This window comes from Aegilops tauschii, chromosome 6 (assembly GCF_002575655.3).
Source record: "Aegilops tauschii subsp. strangulata cultivar AL8/78 chromosome 6, Aet v6.0, whole genome shotgun sequence".
NCBI lineage: Eukaryota > Viridiplantae > Streptophyta > Magnoliopsida > Poales > Poaceae > Aegilops > Aegilops tauschii.
The window spans coordinates 119,696,669-119,720,972 of NC_053040.3; the positions used below are offsets into that span (position 1 = coordinate 119,696,669).

Sequence of the window (24,304 nt, forward strand, 5' to 3'; positions counted from 1 at the left end):
CCTTTTGGAGCTCTTAATTGTTAATTCTGCAAATGCAGAAACCGAGTTTCAGCAACTTTATGTTAATTTCTGTAATAATAAATATAGATGTGAGTTGGAATCTAAATATAGCTGACATATTCTCATCTTATCTGTCACCACAGAAAAGAAATAATATCTCTGCAGTTCTCTCTTGCTTTTTTTGGGGGAAAAAGCCCCCTCAGGGGGCTCTCGTCCCATTGTAACTTCAAGTAAAGTTAACTAAGCGCAGTGTGAATTGCTCATAATTTGCAAACATTTGCTAATTTATTATATGGACTGGAGAATGTTAATTCATGGCCGCTTCCTTTCCTTGACATGGTAATACGTACATTCTCCTGTCCATAAGTCCAAGAATAGGTTAAATTTCGAACATCTTTAGGATTCAGATTTGTGTTTCATAAAAGAACACAATCAGGTTTCGGAGTCACTTTATGGAGAAGCTAGCCATTGATCAATATGTAAACTCATTAGGATGCTTGTGTGAAGAATGCCAATAAAATAATATTTACATGACATGGCTAATGCCGCGTCTACTTATTTACAATTTACATTCTGTTAAAATGCAAAGAATTTATTTCTTGGCAACTAAATCATCCCATGTTTAGTTGCTTTTATGCATTATTACTGATTTACAATCAGTTGCCAAAGAAAGCCTTAACTAATTGTTATGCTAGTGCAAAACATGATTTAGCAGCTACTTTTTACACTACACATTTTGTGATAAGTTACTTGTTCTGCTGTTGTTCCATGTTCGTTAATTGTGCATCACATGTTCACCAAAGTGGCTAGGCTATTAGATAGATGGGTCATTTTATTGCCAGGATGTTTTCCAGCGTGTTCACAAATGTTGATCAACAGTACAGTGGTTCAGAAGTTGATCTCAACCTTTAACAATTTTCTTATATCTGTTTTTCTTTTTTTGATATATATATATATATATATATATATATATATATATATATATGCAGTATGCTTTGGTTTATTTATAGGATGCGTTGTAAGCTAGATATATTCAGTGAAAGGTTCTGCAGTAATTAAGATAGATACCAACACCATTGCCTTTATTGCATTGCTACATTCTATTCTAGGATGTGAATTTGTTGGCCAATCATCTAAAAAAAAGCAATTGGCAAATGCTGATGCATCAAATACCTGGCATTTTTTCATGTTTGGGCCCTTTTAATTACAAATACCTGGTTTATTTATGGGGAATTTTTGGTAAATTACAGAGTAACATAAATTTATTAGTAGATACCTAAAGAAAGAAAATAAAATCACAGCCTATACAAACACTATATTGTATTTTTTCTATACAAAATCCATCTGGTGACGTTATTCAGTAAAATGCCATGAGAAAATTTTAAAAGATGATAAAAAAATGCACTTCAGAGGTACTCATGTTGGTATATTTTGAACTGGCCATTGTAACCCTGTGGAAGTACAGTAATACTCCCTCCGTCCCAAAATTCTTGTCTTAGACTTGTCTAGATACAGATGTATAAGTCACGTTTTAGTATTAGATACATCCGCATCTAGACAAATCTAAGACAAGAATTTTGGGACGGAGGGAGTATGTTGTATCTCTGTAAAAGATTTGTGTGCCTTTGTTGTTGATAAGCAGGAGGTTATGAGACTGAAAAGCATGAGTCACTCATCAGTCATCACTTAGTTTAGAAACATGTATTTGGGAGCAATTTTTATTTCTAGGTAAATACGCATTGTCTGCACACAAGTCGTGTCATTATATAAACCAAACCTCAAAGCTGATTTTTTTTTCCGATGCTACTACATTGTAAGAAAATCATGAATTGTACTTGGCAATGTAGATTATCAATGGCTTATGGCCACAAGTAGAGGCAGATGGACAATGTGAACAGAAACCAAACATGGTTACAGAAATTATTTTAGGTTCAATTTGCTTTGAACTTGAGAATCTAGCAAATTGAAATATGGGAAGTTGGTTCTGAAAATAGCACTAGCCCTGTACCGATTCCAGGTCATGGTTACTAATCACAAGATTTGACATGTACGTATATTCTGTTGCAGTATGTGCTACTCCCTCCGATCCAAAATAAGTGTCGCAGTTTTGAACTAAGATTAGTTCAACCTTAATTCAAAACTGCGATACTTATTATGGATTGGAGGGAGTATTAAAGTTCATGCTCTATATCATGGTGTGTTCTCTTTTTGGTTTCATTGGTCATTGTGTGTTTCTAAAGATCCTTTGAAGATCAATACCAATCTTTGTTTAGTTACTACAAAAGCATTCTGGCCAAATAAAAACTGACCAAGAGATGATAACAAGGAGATAGAAGTTGTCAATTTTGTGATAATTTGAGTCTTTTGATGATTTATTCTTCCATGTCCAGTAGCAAAACATTTTCTGTTAGATGCCGGGACTTCAGACTTCTCTTCTGAACTGATCCTCTTCTGCTTGCAATCTTCGATGCTTTTGGTGATAAATTAAAAGTTGGATCGAGAAAGATGTTTTGGCTGAATTGTTGACCAATAGGAGTCCAACCATGTTGTGATGGTTGCCACCCTGATCTTTCTTTTTGCACTATTAACTCTGCATCGGACAAAGCAAGTGTCCTGGCACTGTCAAGCTATTATTCAGATCAAAGTTTCAGGTATACTCGCACACTTGGTTGCGGCCTCAGTTATATATATGCATTTTACATTCAGCTACTTCACGGAATAATTTTGTATTGAAACTGTGACACTCTTCTTTTTTGCAGTCTTTATTCTGCATCGTACAGAGCTAGTGTTATGCATGTTTCTCTCCTCATGCACACATCCCAGTGAGGGCCTCAATGAGGGACAGGCTAGGCTGGAGATGTCGGTGATGAGGTTATCCGACATTGGCGGCTTGGGAACACTGGTGTGCTGCAGTACCGGATCAGCATTTCCACCGGATGGCGGATGCCATGGACGACTTGTTGAAGCTAGGCAAAGCCACCTGTATCACACATCTTCAATAGATCAAGAAAACACTGGTACAGTAAGCGCAGCTTGGCAAGTCGATAAGGCAGCTATATATTATAAGAATAAAAAACACGAATATAACATATGATGGTAACATAAGCTTATAGTAAGCAAAAAAGATGACATGTCAACATTGTGTCCTTGCCCGTGCATGTCACAATGATCAGTTTGCACTTGCCACAGCTTTCACGCAATTAGAAAACTTACAAATTCATTTAGATATATTGCACAATCAGGGCAATGGCCATACTAAAGGAAAATGAGCAAACCAGAAGATCTTTCACATGATGATGACACTGAGCTAGACAAATATGTATAGCAAACTTCTAGCCATTGAAGAGTGACGTTTCAACTTCCTAGAACTTTTAGTCTGCCTGGTCATTTTGTTTCTCAAGTCGCACAGGTAAGCCTGTGAGTTTACCTGATGTATTATGCTGGTTTTCATTGAAGTGCTATGGTAATTTCTGTTATTCTCTTTGCAAGTGAGAAGTAAAAAGAATGCACTGATGTGTGTACATGGAGGGAGAAATGCTTGGTTCTAGTTGTCCCGGGAGTAGTATAAATTTGGCCTTTATATATGCGATTTGTTCCTTTTCTCTTATATACGGTTTGCCTGTTTACTATCTGAACATGACACTACAGTGCCACTTTGTCTACAAGGACTTGCCAGGTAAGGTGCCAAGTGGGAATGTGGGATCCCACCAAAATCCCACTTCTAATTCATTCTGTGTTTTCTAGCTCAAATTTTGTACTCCCTGAATCCGTGACAAGTAATATGGGTCGGAGGGAATACTAGAAATCGCAAAATGAACTAGAAGTGTGACTTTGGCGGGATCCCACTTGCATCTCTATTGCCAGGGGATGCTTGTGAGTTTGGTTGCTTGTGTACAATTATTAATTCATTATTGGCACTTGCAAGCTTCGGTCGGTTATGACTTCCGATCGTTGTTTCTAGACCAAGCAAGTTCCAAAAATGTGTGACCTTGGGCTTCAAGAAATGAATATGCAAACAGTGAATTTTTCATTTTTCTATTGCCTGAACCATAATAAACACTCATCAAGTCTCTGAGATTTTCTATATCCTCTATGAATGCTCTGCTTGTTTAGTTTGTGGACTAAAATGCTTGGATGATTGTTTTTGGTGAAACAACCAAATAGTTATAAGGGATAGAAAATAGTAGGCTGCAACAAACAAATCGTTGTCACTTAAGCACCAGATTACTGATTTAGGTGACTAGCATGCAAATTAAGTAAGATTTATCAGTAGATCGGAAAAATCGATCATAGTACTGCTTAAGTGAAATGCCAGTGTTGGTTATCTGAACACTCTGAAGAATTGCTTGCAGAAGCAGTTTAGTGCTTAGTAAGTTGTTAAGAGTACAAATTTCTAGGCTTGAATAGTGGTTCATCTCCTAGTAACATGTTCTTTTTGCTAATTGTAGCTGATGAAAAAGTAACTTACCATAAATGATAGGAGTGCTGTTAGTACTGCATCACAAAGATATGTCAGAGAGTCAGACCAGTGATGAAAAATAGTAAGAATTCTCTATGGCAAAATACACGCACAACTTGATAATGAAAGATCATTTGTATCGCTCGAAAAGTGAAGGTACGCTTTGATGTTCTTGCAAGTTCCACCCTCTTATAGTTGCATATAAAGTTTTGTTCACTCCCAAGCAACAGAAAATCACGGTTCATGAATCTTCCTATAGGATGACAAGACTTGCTACTGAAGAATGATTTGACGGTAAGTAACTGAAGACCATAAACTCAAGTACTTTAAATTGAAACAGGAAACATCTGATGGTCGCAAATCCACATTCAAATTTAGGAGCTGAAACGGCATGTATTGGTTTAGATACCCCCAAAAATGTATTAAGGAACTCAATGAAGAAATATATTCTGCGGGGAAGAGAAAACACATTATACTCACTGACCAGATTAGTGCGTGCATACCTTGCTACAGACCACTCTGGATTCCACGATTCTGGATGAACTGCAACAACAAAGTCATATGGTAATTCAAACCCTGATTTAATACAAAGGAAATTATAAGATGTGATTATGGCATGATGCTCACAGTTACTCACCCATAAGCATATCCTTTTGTGAGGGTAAAACCTGCCACTCGGGGTTGTCATGCTGTACAACAAAGACAAAAAAAAGTATCAAAGTTGCAATGAATTCATTACTTTCAGATCTGCGTATTTCGTAATCAAACACAATAAGGCGCGATAGACACGTCATCAGGGGCACTGTGTCGATCGGAGAGAAAAAAAAAAGAGAAGGGTGCTCGCTGAGTGAGGTGTTACCTGGACAAGTTTTGCTCGTCACCCCTTCCTCACGAAGCAGACCCCATCGTGCATAGCTAGGGTTGGGGCCGCCGCCGCCTCCCTATCAGCCCATTCAAGCTCCTCCGGGCTGGCCACTGGACAAGGCATTCTCAGATCCGCTTCTCCCCCAAACCTTCTGGTCTTCACGTTCCACCATGCCGCCATGATGGTTGCAGAGGAGGGGAGGAAGGGGATGGCATCAAGGTTCTGACGGAGGCCCTAGCTCAAGGCGGCGAGTTGCAGAGGTGCGGTCATTCCTCTCATTCTTTGGTCGTTTTATTTAAGATCTTGCCCCGTCCCTGAACTTGTTGTCAAACTCTTGGATATGTAATTGGTGGCACTAATATGAGAAGTGAGGCCAACCAGCTTGTGAAGGGGGTCAATCTATTAGTTGCTACGCCGGGCAGGCTTCTGGACCATCTGAAAAGTACCGGTGGTTTGAACTACAAAGGGCTAAAGGTAAAGGCACTCTGGCCTCTATCATTTTCTCAAAGCTTCAAGGAAATATTTCTGTCGAAGTAGTGCGCATATTTAAGTTACCACACTAAATAACAAATGCGCCCAGCAATTTCATACTTATATCTACTCTATTTGCATAATCAGTCACCTGGTTATTTCATATTACTAATTTTTGTGTGCGTCTACAGTCTATCCTTTTCTTGTCCATGACTGAAAGTGTCTACCTGTTAATACTGAATTAGCTTATGTATGAAATCTCAGCCTATATTATTCCAAGTACATGCAAAATCGTGAAAGCTAATGGTTTCTATTTTTACAAAGTTATTATTAGCTTTGTGTTACATGTTTTCATCTTCGTTGGTTATTACTGCCTCTGTCCCAGATTAACCGCAGTTCTAACACTATCCTAGGTTTACTATTTTAACTCTGACCAAGTGTACAGAAAAGAGTATCAACATTTATAGCATCAAATAGGTAGAATATGAAACATATTTTGTGATGATTCTAATGATACTTTTTTCCATGAATCTAAATTTGGCCAAACTTAATGGATGGCTAAGGACAAACCTAGAAATGCACTGATTTTGGGACAGAGGGAGTAGTTGCATTGGCAAGTCCAGTGTGTTAGAAGGGAATAGAGGGGGATTGTTGCGGAATATGATGGATGTACACAGTGGATATAAATAAAAGTTTTTTTCCATAGCCATCACCAATACTAAATTCTGTTTTCTAATGAAAGGAACGTATAATTGCATTGTAAATATATTGTTGGGCAGGGATGGAATCGACCTTGTTGCCCACTCATACCTTGGCAAATGGCATATTTTGCCAACTGTGCTTGTCAGCCCATTGGAACTCCAAACCTTTGCTTGCATGTACATGTGCCATGGGTCACTATTTAGCAGGAAAATGACATTGAATTACATGAAAATTGCTGTTGAAGGCAATGAATGTCATAACTGACCTCTCTATCTACCCTAATTTTTCTGACATAACTTATCGTATGTTGCAGTGCCTTATAATTGATGAAGTTGACCACATACTTGAGCAAAATTTCAAGGAGGACATGAAACAAATATTTAAACGCCTCCCTCAGGTATGTCATCATCTGGCAATTTCATTTCATATGCAAAGTGCAGCCTTTAACTTTCTGCTGGGATTGCTGTATTTTGTCCTGGAATTGTTATGCAGAATAGGTAAACTGTTCTCTTTTCTGCCACAGACTCAAAAGGTTAGTGGATCTGTTAGTGAGCCTATTCAAACTTCCCCCAATTTCTCTATCGGCGGCAATGCTTATGTCCTGTCATCCCACAGGTTGAAGATATTGCAAATTTTACGTTTGGGAAAAAGAAAGGAGGACACCGAAAACTTGTTTATGTTGGAGTAGATGACTTGACTCTGAATTAAAGGTATGGAACTGCTTCACCCTGCTGTTCAACTCTCTTTTAAAGAATTTTTGGTTTATTTGGTATGAGAAATAACTGTGATGCTCTAGCAGCCTACCGTTGTAGCGCTGCAGCAGCGCTCTTCTTAATTTCACTTATTTGTCCGATATTAAACCTGTTAAGACTTATAATTAATTGTAGAAATGCTGACAATAATGTTGTTTCTTGGCTTTAATTTGTCACAACAAACTAATTGTGCTTCAACATGGTAGTGAACCAAACAACGGACGCAGCGATCCGGTGCTCGAGCACAGCTGCTCCCGAAATCGCTAGCGTTTGGTTGTGTCTGGGGATTCGCAGAAATCGGGCTGGCCCGTCTACACCAATGCAGCAAAAAAGGAGGATACGACGCGTATACGTAGCGAACAGTGTGATTTAATGGGCCCAGAACGTATGGGTGGACGGCCCTCCGTGCAGGGATTTTCCTGGTCCGTGGACCAGAACGTTTACTTCTAGGCCGAGCCTTGGAACAGGACGCAATCGAAACCTGCCGCCGCCACGGTCAGCTGTTCCCATTCCCCAGTGGCCAATGGTGCAGATGGCTAAGAGCATCTCCAGCCGTTGGTCCCCTAGGGGGCTCGAAAAATCGCTGCCTGGGGGCGAACCGGCGCAAAAAATCGGCCTGGGGGCGATCGGGTTCCCAGCCGCCGCCCCCAGGGTCGCCCCCAGTCACCCTTTTTAAATAGTTTTGAAAAGAAATTCGGCTAAAATTCGGCAAACATTACAAAGATTCGGCAAACAGGACATAAATTTCGGCGTTTTACATAGAAAACTTAAATTTTACTAGATAAAAAATTCGCTGAGCGCGGCGTGGTCGCCGCCGTCGTCCTTCTCCTTCACGCTGCTGGACCCCTGCCCGGGGTCGCCCTGGCGGATAGGTTTGGCCGGGGGTGGCGCGTCGTCGTCGCTATCCTCAAGCACGATGACGCCCCCTTCTTCGCGCCCAGGCGGCGCGCGCCGATCTCTGCCAGGGCGCGGCGCTGGCGGTCCATCTCCAGCCGCGCCCACTTCATGGCCGCCTTGTCGTCGAGCTCCGGCTCCGTCTTCACGGCGGCGAGCCCCGGCTCCGTCTTCGGCTTGACGAGGCAGGGAGGAGCCGAGGAGGCACGCCCGCCCTCGTTGATGACGATGCCGGCGCTGCAGGTGCGCCGGCGGAGCGGCGTTTCCGCGGGCTCAGCCTTGACGCTGAAGAGCGCCGGTGACCCGGAGGAGTGGGAGGAGGAAGAGGAGCCGGTCCTCCTCGGCATCCATTGGCCGCCGCCACTCCGGCGGGGGACCGGGGCGGCCGGGTACGTCAGCGGCGGCTCGTTGCCGCCCTCGAGGTGCTCGAGGACGGCGTGGAGCGTGCGCTGCGCCGCCTGTAAGGAATCAATGGAAGGCTGACCGGCGGCAGCCTTGGCATTGATTCCCCGCGGGAAGCCGAGGCGATGTGAGGACGACGAGGCGCGGGTCGCTGACTCGGCGGGCCCGCCGTTCTTTCACGCCAAAAATGATCGCCCCGGGTGCCCCGCAGCGCGCCGGGTTCGGCCTAGGTCCGCCAGCGCCAGTTTCGGCACTGACCGGCGAAAAATGGGCTCCTGGGGGCGTGACTGGGCCGTTTTTTGGGAGCCGGTGCCCAAAAAGGGGCCCGGGGGGTCTGTTGGGGGCACGGCTGGAGATGCAGGGCTGCAGTTCCCTACTGGACGCCGTCGACCGGTGAGTCAACCATGCTCCTTTCTGGATCTCCCAATTTTCACGTCCTCCCCCGTGTCCCAGACAGAGCGGGTGGCTGACGCTGGCTCGGCCGTGTGCCCATGGCCGTGACTTGCAGCTTTCCTCTCGGGAAGAGTTTGTGGACACCTTGGAGCGTCTAGATCCGGTCCCTCTAGCGGTGCTCCCGTGGCGCGATGGCAACAGTCCCCTGAGCCGGCTGACTCGAATGCCGGCTCCTGGTACCGGCAGCATGTTGGCGGTGCTAGCACGGGCAACCCGGAGAGCGACGGTCGCCAGTGACGGCAATCTTCTCCGACACGGTCAACGCAGTCCACGTACCGGGTCAATCCTGAGGCTCCGGGCTGGACAAAAAGGTACGATCTGAAGCATATCCCGGGCAGCTGCGACTATTTTTCTGAATGTTGATCTGTGTCCTCCACTGCTATGTTAGTTGCACATACGATTGCAGAACAACCAAAATGGAAATGCTTGTTCATGCAATATGGAAAGGCTAGGCCAGTGGCTAATTCGAGGTTTGTTTCATCAAGTGTAGGCCAATATAGATTGTTCTTGCCTGCAAAATCAGGTTACATCTAGGGAGTGCGCCGCCAGACAGAGCGCCGTGTCCATCTAGGATGAGTGCCTTAGAGCAGTCAATTCACAAGTATGCAGAGGAATCAATGAAAAGTATTCTTCAGTCTGAACAAGGACTTAGTTTGGACTCTCTTGGTGTGGCGTATGACTTCTACAATTCGTACTCATGGGAGATTGGGTTCAGGATAAGGTATGACAAAAGCAGATTGAACACCAAGAGGACCAAATCAATGCAGGAGATTGTTTGCGGTTGCTCGGTGCATACATAAATCCGTTTAAGTACTTGTGTGAAAAATTAAAAATAGTTGAATGTACTGTTTCTTGGCTACGAAGAGAAGAGGACAATGATTGTGAGTATAATTCCTGTTCAAGAATATCTATGATGCTTATTATGCGTTGTTCATATCTAGTAATGTATTATTCCATTAACAGGGTGTTGTTGTGATTGTGAGAACCAATCTCTCAATAGAGCATCAGGCTAGCAAATGGGTCAGAGTTCGAGTGTGAGTGCGGGCAATTGAAGCACATGGGCATGTTGAGTTGTCATGTCCTAAGGGTAAAATTCCTGCTGCATATCGTTTGTTCTCTCACTTTTAGCCCAAGTTTTTGGGTTCATCTCCAAGTGCCAGGTCCACTCGTTAGCCTGACTGACGGTGGTTATTGTAAATGCAGGTGATGGATGTACTTCACCTTGAGGAGATTCCTGCAAAACACATCGTGAAGGGGTGGATGAAGGATGCGACCAGAAAGACCAATCGGTTAATAAGTCTTTTACATGCAGGCATTCGACTCTTTACTTGCAATCTATGAACGTTGTTCGGATGGGCGACGCGACCGTGGAAGCGTGAAGGATGGTCAGCTGGGCTGAAGGCATTGTTGGTCAGCGGAGCGCCATTCGTTGAGAAGAGGGATGGTTTGCTTTGAGGACCGCCAGGGAAATATGCTAGCAGGAGGACTGCTTGGTAATGGAGAAGTTGCATTCATGGCAAATGGGGTTGCAGACCATGAATGCAGTGCAGGCCTGCCTGTGAGTGTCAATGCGCTTGGAGGGTTAGCTTGGATAGAGAAGCAGAGAGGGGTCGGCAGGCCAAGGAACAGCCGGGAGAAAGCACTGTACGAGGGACTGAGACGAGGTTCGGCAGTATATGTCGCCGTGAACGTCACAAGAGAACGACTTTGCCCTGACCGGGAAATCCAGGAAGATGCAAGAACTGTGGACTGGAAGGACAGCGCCGGAACACGTGCACGCCCACTTGGTGGTCCAGAGAATCAAATGTGACAACTAGATTTTATTTTCTGTATGTTGTATTATGAAGATTTTCTGGTGTTTCATTGAGCTTTGTTCCACGCTTGTTCCTCCAGTTCGGGATGTGAGAAACTGTAACATTGAGGACGTGTTTGTTGTCTGCATACACTATTGGGTCTGCATCGCACGCTTTTTAAGAAAAAGGCGAAGGTCCGCAGTTTCTCTGGAGCCAGACCGAGCGGAAGCGGAGCTAGCGGCCCCTGCACGAACCTCCACTAAGCTCCTCTCTAATCTTCTCTCTTCCATGCTCTTCTAATCTACACAACGATGCTTCGATTCGTGGTAAGCTCTACACAAAAAAGATGCACATCGATGCTACGGTTCCATTCAGGCGATCGGTTCGTAGTTTCGTCGGTTTTCTTAATCTCGTGTTCCTGTTTGGAGCTATTCTGGACGAATTTTGTCAGATTCGTCGCGCACGATCGATCATTTGAAATTTCCTTTGACCAGCAGTCTAATCTCGCAGTTCCCCTAATCTCGCAGTTCCTCACAACATTTGTGTTCTAAGTTTTTGTTTCGACGGTCGTAGCATCATCTCTCTTTGAACAGCAGTCTACTGCACTGATGCCGCCATGTCGAGCTCCTCTGTCCTCTGCTCCGAGCCTTTCTATTCGTCCCTCTCGACGCCGAAGCCCTTCCCCTTGATCTCCTTGCCCGCGTGCTACTACACTGGAGTCGTTTCCGGCGTCGCTCATCTCGGCCTACTCTCTGTCGTCCTCCTACTGCACTGACGCTGCAATGGCGCGCACACTGCTTTCTTGTGTCATCTGCCTCCGCGCACACTGCAGTTCGCCACGCCGTCGACGGGGTCAATCATCTTCGCCTTCTCTCTCTCGCCCTACTACACTGGAGTCGTTTCCAGCGTCGATCATCTCGGCCTCCTCTCTCGTCCACTGCACTGACGATACCACGGCGCTAGCACTGTATTCTCCTCCTCTGTCCACTGTCTTTGCGCGAGCACCGCAACTAGTTCGCCGACGGTGTCGCTCGCCGTGCCGCCGACGGGGTCGCTCGTCCACGACTCCATGCTCGTCATGTCGAACACGACGCCACGGCCACTATCCACCGCAGTCGCCATGGTCCAGCGCACACTGCATTTCTTCTCCCCCTTCCTCTGCTAGCTCTTAACCCTGTGTGCTAAGTGCAAGTGCTAGCTCTTAATCATACCCCATGCGGGCAACCAAACAACGTGTAGTTGCATGCGCCGAGACAATGTAGGCAACCAAACAACGTGCCAAAGTTGATCTCCTAATGCAGGAAGTCCATATGCAGGCAACTAAACAACTCGCAGATGTCGCATATGAGGCTGTTTTTCTAGAGCCGGGTTGAGTGGAGAAGGGTATGCAACGCAGGTACTGTAGCGCACGGCAACCAAACACGCCATGAGTGAACTTGGTTGCCCTTGCTGATTAGTTTCTTGGGTGTGCTTGTGATAAGAAGTTCAGTGTCTATGCAAATGTTTGGGAGATTTCCTTATTTGTGTACACCATCTACAACTCACATTGGTTGATAACTACACGGGGTGCTGCAGATGATACCACACCCTGCCGCTGCTCGTGGGTGTGTTTGTGCGCTATGGGATTGAAAATTCGAATCGTTAGTGCAGTTTTCTGTTTGAGAGGAGCTAGTGCAGGGTTCCGATCCACTCGGCAATTATATAAGACCGATTGACCAGCTGCTGCCTTGGTAGCCAGCAGTAGAGATTTCAAACACAAAGACGTGCACCTCTGGGATGGCACCTTCCGTGGTGGAAGAAGCCACAAGTGGTACGGCGATGAGGTCTGCCCGCGGCGATGACGGAGCACATTGTCGTTGGCAATCAGCAACTCGTTCACGAACAGGAAGACAGACACTGGCGATTAGCTCACGAACACAGAAAGATTTTGTGCCGCTCAACTGCCTGCGACGTTTTCTGTTTTCTCCTTTTTTTTATACTCGGCTACATGCATGAATTGCTAACTGAAAAGATCTTACCTAATCGCCACGGCTGGTTACAGCGTGGGCCATCCACGATGCCCAGCTGCGTCCTGCGTGACTTCGTCCCCCGGAGGCCTTGCGCACGACTCGGACGGCACGCGCATGCAATACTTGAGGAGGCGCGCCGGCTCAGGGTGGCACAGGATAAATGACTGAGCCGTGGCCGCATTTGCTGTTCCGCTTCTGCGCTACCGTTCACCGCAATTAGGGCACCCACACGTTTTTCTAAACCGACAATCGATACAGCAGCTATACCGCGAGAAATACAACGACAACCACGATTCCACATGCCAGCGGATGGATATGATTTCGGGATCAGCTGAGACTCAGAAACGAATTCCCTTAATCAGACCACTACTTAATCAAATCAAAGACTCAAATATATTATGTACTCTTACCTCTCATGTGAAGAGAAGGTAAGAGGAACCATGCTAAAATTTGGCCAACCGGTTTTATATAACATTGGAAAACATTACAATTTGCCTGTCTCCTTTGAGCATTTGTATGCCTTTTCCATGTGTGTTTGTTTGTTCAGATTTCTGCTATGTGCTTCATCTAGAGACAGCTTAAACTAATCTTAATTGTTGGTAAACAAAATCACAGTGTGATGCCTCATTTCCCTTAATATTTATTATCTTATGAGACGCGTCACTACAAAGGTTGGGACAGAACAGAGAAGCAATGAGCTGGTACTACAAGGTTCTAGCGCTATCAAAGCAAACATCCGAGGAATCTGGCTGCACTAAGGCCTACAGCGTTATGGAAAAATATCAGGTGCTGCCAACTCTTAGATGCTATCGTGATATGAGCATCTGGGAGCCGTTGGATTTTAGATCCGACGACAACTGAGAAGCTATTGTATCTACGCGTAATTTAAAAAGTCTAGGATGAGATTCAACAGCCCAGGAGCCCGTATCACGGTAGCATCTAATGGCCAGTAGCATCTAATACTTAGCTAACTGCTACGCTAATTTTGGCGATTTCAAGGGGGCAGCAAAGTTGTACGAGCTCATTGCTTCTCTATACTTGGCGATTTTGAGGGGGCAGCAAAGTTGTACGAGCTCATTGCTTTTCTATACTGTCACAATCTTTGTAGTTGACATAAATTTAATACGCGGAGTAAAAAAAACGGAGGAAGATTGTAGCCCTGCGATTAAGGCGCTTGGACATTGTTGGAAATAAAACACTCACTTCTTGGTCCGTCCCTTTGACTCATTACGCGCGGTAGTACGAGTGGACGGGGTTGAGATTCGCTGACTTTACCGAGGCTAATTAGGCCTTCCCAGTGTTCCATCATTTACATGTAGCATGACACATAAGCAAAAAAGAATATGACATAGTATAATATAATAATTAAAAAGGAGAGAGCACTTTCGTACGACTGATGACAATGCCTCGTGATCAAGCCCATGTACTTCATTAAAAGGAACTTGAGGAATCGCCAACGAAGCCGCGACCTTCGTCCTCGAGCGTTTGCTCTGAGTGATGATCGACTAACAGTTGGTACGTGGTGCATTGTTGTCAAATGGTTGTTTTATTGAGCGCCATCGAGACATCTCTTTTGTTCGGTGTGGTGCCCACTTTGCATGGTCGAGCACCGCGGTATTAGTCCACACAAAGCTCCAAACTCGCGAGCTACATCACTTGTTGCAAATCTATCTATCTATCTACTAGTCACCTAAAACTCTAAGCCCGTGGAAAGAGAGCCTTCTGGTTGATCGGCGCTGTGACGAGTGTGTGGGCCCATGTTGTAAGCCTGGGCTTAACGTGTGTCCTTGTTCTACCTCGTTCGGCCCCCAGGGGCGTGAAATAGCGCCGCCTGGGGGCCAACCGGCGATAAAATCGGCGTGGGGTGGTATGATTCCCAGTTGCCGACCCGAGATCGCCCCCCAGACGTTGATTTCGGCCCACTTTCGGTGTAAATTGGCCCAATTATGGCCCAATTTCGGTGTGCTTCGGCACAAATTCAACACGAACTATTTTTTATCACATAGTTCATCGCAGAAATCAATACAAATCAAATAGTTCGACAAGTCAAACTCATAATTTGAACACAAATAAAAACTCATATTTCATCACACGTCGAGTTAGGCGTTGCCCTTGAGCCTCCATAGGTGCTCCATCAGATCGTGCTGCAGTTCTTGATGCACCTATGGGTCTCGGATCTCCTGACGCATATTGAGGAAGGTAGTCTAGGTTGCCGGTAGCTGGTGATCAACTTGGGCAAGAGGACCATGCCTGTAATATGGTTCAGTGTCAAACACTGACTCTTCCTGCTCTCTCTCAATGATCATGTTGTGCATTGCCCGCGAACAGGCCGGCCAGAGCGGCGAGGACCATGAGCTGTTCTTCGTCGTGGGCGTCGGCATCGGCTTCCTATTAGAAATATGCCCTAAAGGCAATAATAAAGTGGTTATTATTATATTTCCTTGTTTAAAATAATCGTTTATTATCCATGATATAATTGTATTGATTGGAAACTCAAATACATGTGTGGATACGTAGACAACAACATGTCCCTACTAAGCCTCTACCGGACTAGTTCGTTGATCAAAGATGGCTATGGTTTCCTAATCATAGACATGAGTTGTCCTTTGATAACGAGATCACATCATTAGGAGAATGATGTGATGGACAAGACCCAAACTATAAGCATAGCATATTATCGTATCAAGTTTATTGCTATCATTTTCTGCATGTCAAGTCTCTGTTCCTATGACCATGAGATCATGCAACTCACTGACACCGAAGGAATACCTTGTGTGTATCAAACGTCACAACGTAACTGGGTGACTATAAAGGTGCTCTACAGGTATCTCCGAGGGCGACTGTTGAGTTGGCATGGATCAAGACTGAGATTTGTCGCTCCGTATGACGGAGAGGTATCTCAGGGCCCACTCAATAATACAACATCACAATGAGCTTGCAAGCAATGTGACTAATGAGTTAGACACGGGATCTTGTATTATGAAATGAGTAAAGAGACTTGTCGGTAACGATATTGAACTAGGTATGGTGATACCGACGAACAAATCTCAGGCAATTAACATACCGATGGACAAAGGGAACTGCATACGGGATTATCTGAATCCTTGACATCGAGGTTCGATCGATAAAGATCTCCGTAGAATATGTAGGAACCAATATGGACATCCAGGTGCCGCTATTGGTTATTGACCATAAAGGTGTCTCGGTCATCTCTGCATAGTTCTCGAACCCGCAGGGTCTACACACTTAACGTTTGGTGACGATATAAGTATAGTTGAGTTGTTATGGTGGTGACCGAAGGTTGTTCGGAGTCCTGTATGAGATCCCGGACATGACGAGGAACTTAGGAATGGTCCGGAGATGAAGATTGATATATAGGACGAAGGGTATCGGAGTCCGGAAGTGTTCCGGGGGTACCAAGTTATGACCTGGAGGACCGAAAAGAGTTTCGGGGGCCCCCAGCAACTGTTGGGGGAGCCTAGTGGGCCAAGGGAGGGGGCAAACCAGCCCATAAGGGGCTGGCCGCACCCCCTCATCCCATCCCATGCGGCCAAGGGTGGGGAGCCCACCTAGGGCAGGCGCCCCACCTGGCTTGGGGGGCAAGCCACCCTAGTGTTTCCCTAGGGACGCCCCCATCTGTGCTGGCCACCCCCTAGGGGAAACCCTAGGGTGCCCCTCCTCCTCCCTTCCCCCTATATATAGAGGGGTAGAGGGAGGGCAGCTGCACCCAACTACGCCACGACGCTGCCCTTCCTCTCCCTCGTAGTTCCTCTCTTTCTCCGCGTTGCTTAGCGAAGCTCTGCCGAGATTGCTCCACCACCACCGCCGCCACGCCGTCGTGCTGCCGGGAACTCGAACTACTACTTCACCATCGCTCGCTGGATCGAGGAGGTGAAGGCGTCATCAAGCCGTTCATGTGTTGAACACGGAGGTGCCATCTGTTCGGCACTGGATCAGGAGTTCGTGGATGAATCTTGATTGGATCGCGAAGACGTTCGACTACATCAAACGCATTTCTTAACGCTTCCGCTTAGCGATCTACAAGGGTATGTAGATCCAATCTCTCCTCTCGTAGATGTGCATCTCCTAGATTGATCTTGGTGAGCATAGGAATTTTTTTGTTTCCCATGCAACATTTCCCAATAGTGGCATCATGAGCTAGGTCTATGCGTAGATGACATCACGAGTAGAACAAAAAGGAGTTTGTGGGCGTTGATATTCATATTGCTCCCTTTCGTAGTCTTTTCTTGATTCAGCGGTATTGTGGGATGAATCGGCCCGGACGAACTTTACATGTCCACGTACATGAGACCGATTCCATCGACTGACATGCAACTAGCTTGTTGCATAAAGATGGCTGGCGCGTGTCTGTCTCTCCCACCTTAGTTGAATCGGATTCGACAAAGGCGGTCCTTGTAGAATGTTAAATAGCAACTTGCACATCACTGTTGTGGCTTTGCGTTAAGTAAGAACTGTTCTTGCTAGTTACCCTTAGCAGCCATGTAAAACATGCAACAGCAAAGTAGAGGACGTCTAACCTGTTTTTGCAGGGTATGTTGTGATATGATATGTCCAAAGACATGATGAGATATATTTGACGTATAAGATGATCATGTTTTGTATAGTTTATCATGACTTGCATGTCGATGAATATGGCAACTGGCAGGAGCCATAGGGTTGTCTTTAATTATTGTTTGACTTACGTGCCTATCATTAAGCGCTATGTAATGCTTTACTTTATCGCTAAACGGTAGTAATAGTAGTAGAAGCATGGTTGGCGTGACAACCCCGATGGCGACACGATGATGGAGATCGTGATGTCATGCCGGTGACGATGGAGATCATGCCGGTGCTTTGGGCATGGAGATCAAAAGCACAAGATGATGGCCATAGCATGTCACTTATGATTTGCATGTGATGTTAATCCTTTTATGCCTCTTATTTTGCTTAGGACGACGGTAGCATTATAAGGTGATCCCTCACTAAAATTTCAAGATAAAATTGTGTTCCCCCCAAATGTGCAGTGTGCACCATTGTGGAAGTTCGTCATTTCGAAGCACCACGTGATGATCGGGTGTGATAGACTCTACGTTCACATACAATGGGTGCAAGCCAGTTTTGCACATGCGGAACATTTGAGTTAAACTTGACGAGCCTAACATGTACAGACATGGCGTCGGAACACAATAGACCGAAAGGTCGAACATGAGCCATATAGTAGATATGATCAACATGGAGATGTTCACCATTGAAACCACCTCATCTCACGTGATGATCAGACTTGGGTTGGTGAATTTGGATCATGTTACACTCGAATGACCGGAGGGATGTCAATTTGAGTGGGAGTTCATAAGCAATATGATTAATTGAACTCATTATGTTGAACAATAGTCTAAGTTACCTTTGCAAATTATGTTGTAGATCAATGGCTCGCGCAGTAGCTTCCTTGAATTTCAATACGTTCCTAGAGAAAGCTAAGCTGAAAGATGATGGAAGCAACTTTGTGGACTGGGCCCGTAATTTGAGGATTATCCTCACGGCTGCCCAAAAGTCTTATGTCCTTGATGCACCGCTTGGTGCGCCACCCCCTCCAGCGACTGTGGATGTTGTGAACGCCTGGCAGTCGTGTGCTGATGACTACTCAATAGTTCAGTGCGCCATGTTGTATGGTTTAGAACCGGGACTTCAAATGCATTTTGAACGTCATGGAGCATATGAGATGTTTCGGGAGTTGAAGTTTATTTTTGAGAAAAATGCCCGGATCGAGAGATATGAGACCCCCGATAAGTTCTATGCTTGTAAGATGGAGGAAAACGGCTCTGTCAGTGAGCACATACTCATAATGTCTGGGTATTACAACCATCTGGATGAGTTGGGAGTTGAGCTCCTGCCTGAGGCGGTCACTAACAAGGTTGTTCAATCGCTACCACCTAGCTACAAGAGCTTTGTGTTGAACTATAACATGCAAGGGATGAACAAGTCAGTCTCCGAGCTATACCCGATGCTGAAAGTCGCAGAGTCAGACATCCAGAAGGATCATCAAGTGCTGATGGTCAATCAAACCACTTGTTTCAATAAGAGCAAGGGAAAGAAGGGTAACTTCAAGAAGAGTGGCAAAGCAGTTGCTCCTCCCGTGTAGAAACCCAAGGCTGGACCCAAGCAGGAAACTGAATGCTTCTATTGCAAGGAAACTGGCCACTAGAAGCGGAATGGCCCCAAGTATCTGGCCGACAATAAGGGGGCCAACATCAACAAAGGTATATGTGATATACATGTTATTGATGTGTACCTTACCAGCCCTCGTTGTAGTGCCTGGGTATTTGATACCGCTGCCGTTGCTCACATTTGCAACTCTGAATAAGAACTACGGAATAGACGAGGCTGGCGAAGGCTAAAGTGACGATGTGCGTGGGAAATGGTTCCAAGGTTGATGTGATCACCGTCAGCACGCTCGCTCTTCGATTACATCGGGATTAGTGATAAACCTGAATAATTGTTATTTAGTGCCTGCGTTGAGCATGAACATTATAGTTGAATCTTGTTTAATGCGAGACGGTTACTCATTTAAAACAGAGAATAATGGTTGTTCTATTTATATGGGTAATATACTAGCACAAATGCCCGTGCGTTGCAACAGGAGATATTGTTACCTATCTCATGCCTCGACTTATTTCCGTCCATCCTCATCTCCTCGTCCAAGTCTGTTATCTCCTCGTCCAAGTCTGTTATCAACATCTCCTATACTCCAGGCAGTGAGCTTCTTCGCATTAATTAATACAACCTTCCATTAGAATGTGATGTTTCGTCGTGTATGTTGTCTGCTCAGGCGGGATAACCGATAAGTCAGAAAAGATGGATTGTTTTGAAAAAGAATTTTTGGACCCATAAAAAGCGGGATTTGAGCTTGTGGCAATTGTCGAGAGCAGAGCTGAAAACGAAAGGAGAGCACATACCTGTCGTGGTCGTTGATAGTGTGGAGAAAGAGATTGCGAGTATGTTTTAGTAACATAAAATAGAAGCCATGCATTAAGGTAATAATTGTAAAGGCACACAAAATCAATAGCAGCAAGTTACTTGTTTTTTAATATTAATTATGCAGCAAGCATGCAGCAGTGTGTCTCTTAGGCCCTGTACAATGCAAGGTGCTTGGGTAGGAGCTTAGAGAAATAAACCAGTTTTTCTCTAAGCACCGGTGCTTATTTGTAGAGGGTAGACGCTTAATTAAGCGTCTGCCCTGTAGAAATAAGCACCGGTGCTTAAAAAGAACTTGGTTTATTTTACTAAGCATCTCTCTAAGCACCTCCCATTGTACAAGGCCTTAGGATTCCTGTTTAATTGCCCGCCACTTAGGATTACTGATTCCTTTCTTGCCCCGTTCGATTGCCCACCATATTTCTGGTGTACACAATCCTTCGTTTCTTTTTTTCTGGGCACCCACTCCTCATCCTCCAATCACGAATTTCTGAGCCGGCTTGTCCCAACTCTTTCGAGCCGCTCTCCCAGTCAACGTTCAAAGGATTGATGACAGGTAATTTGAACACGTATATAGCTTGATGCTTGTGCTTTTAAAAGGGCGAGGTGGTACTATTTGATAAGAAAACCAACCGCTCCTAATCAACTTAGTCTAGTTCAGTTGGCTGGCGTCTACCGTACTGGATGGAATGTTGTGAGTTCGATTCCTCCTTCAAGCGTGTATTTCTTTTTCCTTCTCACGTCTCCTTCAAGCGTGTATTTTTTTCCTTCTCGCGTTGCACTAAAGCTGGGCCGAAGGACAGCCTGCAGGCCCAAGTCGAATTTCCTTCTCAGTTGCACTAAAGTTGGGCTGAAGGACATACCGCAGGACCAAGTCGGTAGGAACCCTTCCACGAACGTGATGTTTTTGACGTATGGCTAGGTATAAAGATTAGTACCACCTCGGGTAGAGAAAATATCAAAAAAAGGTGAGGTGGACAGACGAAAAAGGACGAAATTACGGGGGTAAGAATCAATAACCCCTTTATTAGTAGGTATAGATTTTATGGTCATGCACCCATTGTGGGGGGTTTATTCTTATTGAATCTTGATAGTGATGATACACATGTTCATAACATTGATGCCAAGAGATGTAGAGTTGATAATGATAGTACAACTTTCTTGTGGCACTGCCGCTTAGATCATATTGGTGTAAAGTGCATGAAGAAACTCCATGCTGATGGACTTTTGGAGTCACTTGATTTTGAATCACTTGACACATGCGAACCATGCCTCGTGGGAAAGATGACTAAAACCCCATTTTTTGGAACTATGGAACGGGCAAATGACTTATTGGAAATCATACATACTGATGTGTGCGGTCCGATGAGTGTTGACGCGCGTGGTGGATACCATTACTTTCTCACCTTCACCGATGATTTGAGTAGATATGGGTATGTTTACTTAATGAAACATAAGTATGGAACGTTTGAAAAGTTCAAGCAATTTCAGAGTGAAGTTGAGAATCATCGTAACAAGAAGATCAAATGCCTATGATCTGGTCGAGGGGGAGAGTATCTAAGTTATGAGTTTGGCAATCACTTAAGACAATGTGAAATTGTTTCACAATTGATGCCACCTGGAACACCACGGCGTAATGGTGTGTCCAAACGTCATAATCGTACATTATTGGATATGGTGTGCTCTATGATGTCTCTTGCCGATTTGCCACTATCATTTTGGGGTTATGCGTTAGAGACAGTTGCATTCACTTTAAATAGGGCACCATCTAAGTCTGTAGATACGACACCTTATGAACTTTGGTTTGGCAACAAACCTAAGCTGTCGTTTCTTAAGGTTTGGGGTTGCGATGCTTATGTCAAAAGGCTTCAGCCAGAAAAGCTCGAACCCAAAGCGGACAAATGCGTCTTCATAGGATACCCAAAAGAGACGGTTGGGTATACCTTCTATCTCATATCCGAAGGCAAAGTGTTTGTCGCTAAGAACGGGTCCTTTCTCGAGAAAGAGTTTCTCTCGAAAGAATTGACTGGGAGGAAGATATAACTTGATGAGGTTATTAAACCTTCACGTCAACCTAAGAGTAACACAACTGAAAGCACAAGTGCTCCCTAGGTGATTTTGGTAATTAATGTCAACATATCTCTTGTTGGACTAATGTTTCTACCTAGTATGTTTCAGATAAGTTCAACAATGGAGTGGCGTGGACAAGAGGATGTGGAACCCCTTCAAGTGCCAAAAGACAAAGGATTGGCTCAAGCTCAAAGCTCAGGACTCTACATTTTCTATTTTAGTGATCCAAGATCACACTGAGTCCATAGGAAAGCCAATACTATTAAGAAGGGATGAGGTGTTGCTTAATGGCTTGCTTCAAAGTGCTTAGTGATATGCTCCAAAGCCCTCAACCACTTTCTCATATCCATATATGTCCCAAACCTAAAAGTCAAACTCGGACCCACCGATTCTTTCTATCCGGCGCCACCGAGTTATCTTGACATAGCCACTGCCAGAAACCCTAATCAAATCGGTCTCACTGATAGGGATCTTGGTCTCACCGAGATGGGATTGCAAACTCTCTGTTGCCTATTGCAATAATTTCGGTCTCACCGAAATTTGCAATCGGTCGCACCGTGATTGCAATGCAAACTCTCTGTCACCCCTTCGTAACGTTTCGGTCTAACCGAGATGAGCGAATCGGTCCCACCGAGTTTGCCTGACCAACTCTTTGTTTGACTATTACCAAAATCGGTCCCACCGAGTTTGTGTAATCGGTCTCACCGAGATTACGTTATGCCCTAACCCTAATGATATCGGTCCCACCGAGTTGACATGTCGGTCCTGCCGAAACACCTAACGGTCACATTATGAACCAAATTAGTCTGACCGAGTTCTCTGAATCGGTCCCATCGAGTTTGGTGATTTGTGTGTAACGGTTAGATTTTGTGTGGAGGCTATATATACCCCTCCACCCACTCTTCATTCGTGGAGAGAGCCATCAGAACATGCCTACACTTCCAATACATATTTTCTGAGAGAGAACCACCTACACTTGTGTTGAGGTCAAGATATTCCATTCCAACCACATAAATCTTGATCTCTAGCCTTCCCCAAGTTGCTTTCCACTCAAATCTTCTTTCTACCAAATCCAATCCTATGAGAGAGAGTTGAGTGTTGGGGAGACTATCATTTGAAGCACAAGAGCAAGGAGTTCATCATCAACACACCATTTGTTACTTCTTGGAGAGTGGTGTCTCCTAGATTGGCTAGGTGTCACTTGGGAGCCTCCGACAAGATTGTGGAGTTGAACCAAGGAGTTTGTAAGGGCAAGGAGATCACCTACTTCATGAAGATCTACCCTAGTGAGGCAAGTCCTTCGTGGGCGACGGCCATGGTGGGATAGACAAGGTTGCTTCTTCGTGGACCCTTCGTGGGTGGAGCCTCCGTGGACTCGCGCAACCGTTACCCTTCGTGGGTTGAAGTCTCCATCAACGTGGATGTACGATAGCACCACCTATCGGAACCACAGATAAAAATCTCCGTGTCTCCAAATTGCGTTTGCACACTCCAATCCCTTCCCTTTACATTCTTGCAACTTGCATGCTTTACTTTCCGCTGCTCATATACTCTTGTATCCTTGCATGCTTGCTTGATATGTATTGTGAATGTTTAAACTTGTGCCAAAACTCCACATCAACTTAAGAGAAATTAAAAACGGCAACTTTTCTTGATTAGAGTCTATTCACCCCCCTCTAGACACCTCTTCTCGATCCTTTCAACAATGCAGAAAGATGTTTCTGTGGCACCTACGACAGTTGAAGAGGAAGCTAATGATAGTGATCATGAAGCTTCGGATCAAGTTACCATCGAACCTCGTAGGTCGACAAGGTATGCACTCCTCTTGAGTGGTACAGTAACCTTGTCTTAGAGGTCATGTTGTTGGACCACGATGAACCTACGAGCTATGGAGAAGCGATGGTGGGCCCGGATTCTGACAAATGGTTAAAGGCCATGAAATCGGAGATGGGATCCATGTATGAAAACAAAGTATGGACTTTGGAAGTATTACCTGAAGGGCGAAAGGCCATTCAGAATAAATGGATCTTCAAGAAGGAGACGGACGTGGACGGTAATGTCACCATCTACAAAGCTCAACTTGTGGCAAAGGGGTTTTCACAAGTTCAAGGAGTTGACTACGATGAGACTTTCTCACCCATAGCGATGCTTAAGTCCGTCAGAATCATGTTAGCAATACCTGCATTTTTCGATTATGAAATTTGGCAGATGGATGTCAAAACAGAGTTCCTTAACGGTTTCCTGAAGGAAGAGTTGTATATGATACAACTGGAAGGTCTTGTCGGTCCAGAGAATGCTGACGAAGTATGCAAACCAAGCATCTCGGAGTTGGAATCTTCGCTTTGGTGAGGTGATCAAAGCGTTTGGGTTTATACAAGTTTACGGAGAAGCTTGTATTTACAAGAAAGTAAGTGGGAGCTCTATAGAGTTTCTAGTGTTATATGTGGATGGCATATTGCTGA

At 44.9% G+C, this 24,304-nt stretch overlaps 1 long non-coding RNA gene across 1 annotated transcript; it reads left to right on the forward strand.

Annotated features, from left to right (window-relative positions):
• Positions 1-5,297: 5,297 nt before the first annotated feature.
• On the forward strand, positions 5,298-10,978 carry LOC109758625 (uncharacterized). Its single transcript, XR_002231840.4, has 7 exons — positions 5,298-5,584; positions 5,693-5,798; positions 6,811-6,894; positions 6,990-7,029; positions 7,113-7,207; positions 9,962-10,085; positions 10,202-10,978. It is a non-coding gene; the product is annotated as an uncharacterized lncRNA (long non-coding RNA).
• Positions 10,979-24,304: the final 13,326 nt, after the last annotated feature.